This window comes from Dendrobates tinctorius, unplaced genomic scaffold, assembly GCF_039654945.1.
Source record: "Dendrobates tinctorius isolate UK_male_01 unplaced genomic scaffold, ASM3965494v1 ptg000028l, whole genome shotgun sequence".
Taxonomy (NCBI): domain Eukaryota; kingdom Metazoa; phylum Chordata; class Amphibia; order Anura; family Dendrobatidae; genus Dendrobates; species Dendrobates tinctorius.
Window position 1 is genome coordinate 93,209,167 of NW_027361696.1, and position 6,000 is coordinate 93,215,166.

Here is a 6,000-nt window from a genome sequence, read left to right on the forward strand (position 1 = left end):
CCATTAGGCAGCACAGGTCCCCATTAAGCAGTAAAGATCCCCATTAGGCAGCATAGGTCCCCAATAGGCAGGCAAATGTCAACATTTGGCAGCAGAGGTCCCCATTAGGCAGTACAGGTCCCCAATAGTCAGGTAAATGTCCCCATTAGGCAGCACAGGTCCCCATTAGGCAGCATAGGTCCCCAATAGGCAGGCAAATGTCACCATTAGGCAGCACAGGTCCCCATTAGGCAGCACAGGTCCCCAATAGGCAGGTAAATGTCACCATTAGGCAGAACAAGTCCCCATTAGGCAGCACAGGTCCCCAATAGGCAGCATAGGTCCCCGATAGGCAGCCAGGTCCCCAATAGGCAGGTAACTGTCCCCAATAGGCAGGGAAATGTCACCATTAGGCAGCAAAGGTCCCCATTAGGCAGCACAGGTCCCCAATATGCAGGTAAATGTCCCCATTAGGCAGGTAACTGTCCCCAATAGGCAGGCAAATGTCACCATTAGGCAGCACAGGTCCCCATTAGGCAGGCAAATGTCACCATTAGGCAGCACAGGTCCCCATTAGGCAGCATAGGTCACATACTGACCTGATGTTGGGAGTGGTCCAGTGAGTACACAGTGACAGGCTGCGTCTGAAGTAAGTCCCACTGACCAGGCCTCCTGGATGGCCACCAGTCCACGCACCACACACACAGCAGCACACGGTCACCACCGCATCGGTGACCGGGGTGATGAAGATGGCAGGCTGGGGTGATGAAGAAGGCAGGCCGCAGACAGAGTCCAGTGCAGCTCACACTGGGTAGCAGCACGCGGTGACTCCTCCAGCTCCAGATACCCATTAGCCGCCCTGCACTGCCACAGGTATCAGTGCGCGGGGGCCGTCGGGGTCCGGCGAGGTGTGCTCAGTCCCCATCAGTGCATGCACGTATCAGTACGAGGTATCCGGCAGGTGGGGCTAGGAAGCAGAGCAAGAGTCCTCCTCTGCTCATTTGGCTCCTGCAACAAAGTACCGGATCGTGGCTCTGGAGTGCGGGCCAGACAAGATGATGTGGTGGGCCGTATATGGCCCGCAGGCCGGACGTTCCCCACCCCTGACCTAAACAGTGGTTTTCACCCACATATGGAGTATCAGCAAGCTCAGAAGACATTGCACAACAAATTTTGGGGTCCATTTTTTTCTTTTTACCGTTGCTAAAATAAGAGAATTTGGGTCTAAAGTAAATTTTTTCTGAAACAAAACTAAATGTTAATTTTTTCTTTCCACTTTCTAAAAATTCCTGTGAAGTACCTAAGTGTTAATAAACGTATTGAATGTTGTTTGGAGCAACTAGAACGGTGCAAATTTTAGAGTGGTGTTGATTTTTGGTATTTTCTGTCATATAGACCCCTCAAAATCACTTCAAATGTAATGTGGTCCCTAAAAAAAACGGTTTTGTAAAATTTTGTTGAAAAAATGAAAAAACGCTGGTCAAATTATAACCCTTATAACTTCCTAAAAAAATAAAAAAAATTGTTCTGATGTAAAGTAGACAAGTGAGAAATGTTATTTTTTAACTAATTTATATGACATAGCTCTCTGATTTATGGTCATAAAAATTAAAAGCTTGAAAATTGCTAAATTTTTATAACATTTCCATTTTAATCACAAATAAAGTCATATCGAACAAATTTTACCACTATCATGAAGTACAATACGTCTTGAAAAAACAGTCTAAGGCTAGTTTCACACTTGCTTTTTTTTGCAGCGCGTTTTTCCCGCAAAAAAACGCATTGAAAAAACGCATACAAAAGCATACAACTGCTGCGTTTTTTTCAAGCATTTTTATGAGCATGCATGAAAAAAACGCAGCATTTTTATGCGTTTGTATGCGTTTTTAGTGCGTTTTTACCGCGTTTGCGTTTTTTTCCAACATAAGGGTGGCCCCTCACACTAACCCAAACCATGACTTTACTAACCCTAACCCTGACCCTAACCCTAACCCTAACCCTGACCCTAACCCTAACCCTAACCCTGACCCTAACCCTTAACCAAATCATACTTAACCCTAACCCAAACCCTAAACCCTAACTAACCCTAACCCTAACCCTAACCCTGACCCTAACCCTAACCCTAACCCTAACCCTAACCCTGACCCTAACCCTAACCCTGACCCTAACCCTTAACAAAACCATACTTAACCCTAACCCTGACCCTAACCCTAACCCTGACCCTAACCCTAACCCTAACCCTGACCCTAACCCTAACCCTAACCCTAACCCTGACCCTAACCCTTAACCAAACCATACTTAACCCTAATCCTGACCCTAACCCTGACCCTAACCCTTAACAAAACCATACTTAACCCTAACCCTGACCCTAACCCTAACCCTGACCCTAACCCTAACCCTAACCCTGACCCTAACCCTAACCCTAACCCTAACCCTGACCCTAACCCTTAACCAAACCATACTTAACCCTAATCCTGACCCTAACCCTGACCCTAACCCTTAACAAAACCATACTTAACCCTAAACCTGACCCTAACCCTAACCCTGACCCTAACCCTAACCCTGACCCTAACCCTAACCCTAACCCTGACCCTAACCCTTAACCAAACCATACTTAACCCTAATCCTGACCCTAACCCTGACCCTAACCCTTAACAAAACCATACTTAACCCTAACCCTGACCCTAACCCTAACCCTGACCCTAACCCTAACCCTAACCCTGACCCTAACCCTAACCCTAACCCTAACCCTGACCCTAACCCTTAACCAAACCATACTTAACCCTAATCCTGACCCTAACCCTGACCCTAACCCTTAACCAAACCATACTTAACCCTAACCCTGACCCAAACCCCAACCCTAACCCTGACCCTAACCCTAACCCTAAACCCCCTTAACTAACCCTAACTCTAACCCAAACCCCTAAATTCCATGGTTAAAAAAAAAAAACGCATATGCAAAAAAACGCATACATGAGCATGCCAGTGCGCACATATGCGCATCCATAGGCTATAATGGCCATTTTTAGCGCAAAACGTGCGCATATGTGCGCATGCGCTTTTTTGCAGGGCCAAAAAATGCAACATGCTGCGTCTGTAAAATCCAAACGCACACCCCAAAAAAACGCAGCGCATGAAAATCGCATACATGCGCTTACAAGCGCGCAGGTATGCGCACCCATGTTAAATATAGGGGAAAAAACGCATGCGCACATATGCGTTTTTTTCCAGCGCTAAAAAACGCAAATGTGAAACCAGCCTTAGAATCAGTGGGTTCCGTTGAAGTCTTCCAGGCTTATTACCTCATAAAGTGACACTTGTCAGAATTGTAGAATTTGACCTGGTCATGAAAGTGAAAACAGGCTTGGTGGTTGAAGGAGTTAATAAAAGATAAAAATTGGTCACCTGCAGCAATCAAAGCAGTTTTTGTGAGTTTATTTCACCATAATGTAACAGAAAGAAAGCAAAAGTGTATGGCCGTGTCACACTACCACAGAATACGGGCGAGTGCTATACGAGAAAACATCGGCCCAGTGTTAATCTATGGGGCAGCTCACATCACTGTTTATTTTCTTGAGCGTATTCAGTGTGCGTGTAAAATCGCAGCATGCTGCGATTTTACAGGTATGTCATCTGAGACTCACCAATGCAAGCCTATAGGTGTGAGAAAAAAAATTGCACAGCACTTGAACCATGTCAGTGCTGAGTTTTACACCCCAGTGTCCTTTGAAAAGATGGCAATTCATATGCCACTTACAGTGGAATCACACTGACAGGTTAGAATAAAATACATAGAATATATATATATATATATATATATATATATATATATACATAGAATACATAGATATATAGATGTCAGTGACACAAACATATATACAACATATAAAACCGAAAAAAACTCAAAAAAGATCAAGGGCAAGAGAGTTTCCTCGGGTGAATGAGAAAAGTGTGATGACTTATGGATAGAGTTGAGCGATACCAGCCGATACTTGAAAATATCGGATCGGAATGGATCGGCCGATCTTAAAAAAAAGTATCGGTATCGCCGATTCCGATACCGGGAAACCAATGCAAGTCAATGGGGCCAAAATATCGGAATTAAAAAAAACCCTTTCTTTCCTTGTAGGTTAATTCTACATGAAGAAAAACAACTAAGAATAATGTAGAATGTATTGTGGGAGGTGGAGGAGACATTAAAGCCATAGAGGTTTAGCCCAATCAAATGGAATAGCAGGAATTAAACTTTTTTTTAAAGACGTTAGGAGTTACAAAGATATTGACTACAGTATGTTAGCCTCATTTATATTTTGCCAGACATGTATGTCTTCTTCTTCTTTCTTCTTTCTTCTTCTTCCTTATTCTTCTTCCATTTTTTACCTTCTTCATCTTCTTCTTATTCCTTTTTTTACATTCTTCTTCTTCTTCTTCCTTTTTTTACATTCTTCTACTTCCTTTTTTTACATTCTTCTTCTTATTCCTTTTTTTACATTCTTCTTCTTCCTTTTTTTAAATTCTTCTACTTCTTCCTTTTCTGCCGAGAACCAGCTGACGGTGCTGGAACCCGGATGGGTAGCATAAGCTGCAAGAGCAAATGGAAATAGCGAGGACCAGCTGACAGTGCTGGCACCCGGAGGGGCAGCAGAAGGAATAAGAGCCAATGGCACAACCGAGGACCAGCTGACGGTGCTGGAATCTGGTTACTAAGCAGGAGGTACCTGTGCTACAAAGCACTACCAAGGACCAGCAGACGTTGCCGGAACTCGGATACCGAGATGGAGGCACCTAGGCCAAAGGCTCTGCCGAGAACCAGCTGACGGTGCTGGAACCCGGAGGGGCAGCTGAAGTTACCCCTGAAAAGCAAAGTTGGCATGCCGCAAGCTGGCCGCAGTTACCGAATCACACAGTCCTACAGGGGGTGCTTGTCCTACTGGCACTACGGAACAAGCCTTTCTTACCAGAACCCGCAGTCCACATAGGAAGCACCTAAACTGCTGGCACCCTAGCGTCGGCTAACCCAACCGCAACACGACATGGCAACTTGGGGTGGCAAACTGACATTGACACTTCCCGGAAACAGCAGGCAGGGCTGGTTATGGGAATGTGGACAGAGCAGGCGACATTGCCGGACACACATCAGGGGATTAACTGACCGGACTGAACACCTGTAACACAGGATTGTGCAGACGCCACTTCAGAGCTGTAACTGGCAGGGTTGGAGGACAGGGGAAATACGAGAGACAGTGGAGCCACAGGCCTAATTGGAGCACGGTTAAAAATCAGTAGTAGTAGGACTGTGTAGGCAGCAGGAGACTTTGCCATCCACACAGCAGGGGATCAGCTAGCGTTACTGAACCCCACTGAGACACGGGAGCAAGTGTCTCTTTCCGTGTGGACAGCACTTCCGAGCTACAACTGGCTGTGTTGAAGCCCAGGAAATAGGAGGGTGTAGGCAGAGGCCTACTGTCTTTGGAATGCGGAGACAGCAGGAGAGACTGCCATCCACACAGCAGGGGAACAGCTGGCGTTACTGAACCCCACTGAGACACGGCAGCAAGTGTCTCTTTCCGTGTGGACGGCACTTCCGAGCTACAACTGGCTGTGTTGAAGCCCAGGAAATAGGAGGGTGTAGGCAGAGGCCTACTGTCTTTGGAATGCGGAGACAGCAGGAGAGACTGCCATCCACACAGCAGGGGATCAGCTAGCGTTACTGAACCCCACTGAGACACGGGAGCAAGTGTCTCTTTCCGTGTGGACGGCACTTCCGAGCTACAACTGGCTGTGTTGAAGCCCAGGAAATAGGAGGGTGTAGGCAGAGGCCTACTGTCTTTGGAATGCGGAGACAGCAGGAGAGACTGCCATCCACACAGCAGGGGATCAGCTAGCGTTACTGAACCCCACTGAGACACGGGAGCAAGTGTCTCTTTCCGTGTGGACGGCACTTCCGAGCTACAACTGGCTGTGTTGAAGCCCAGGAAATAGGAGGGTGTAGGCAGAGGCCTACTGTATTGGGAATGTGGA

The 6,000-nt window shown here is 46.5% G+C and overlaps 1 long non-coding RNA gene across 1 annotated transcript in view; it reads right to left on the reverse strand.

Moving 5' to 3' along the window:
- The window catches only part of LOC141085636 (uncharacterized), a 611,301-nt gene extending 606,803 nt beyond the window's left edge, over positions 1-4,498 (reverse strand). Inside the window, exon 1 of the long non-coding RNA XR_012231343.1 lies at positions 4,360-4,498. This is a non-coding gene — a long non-coding RNA (uncharacterized lncRNA). The remainder of the gene's footprint in view (positions 1-4,359) is intronic.
- Positions 4,499-6,000: the final 1,502 nt, after the last annotated feature.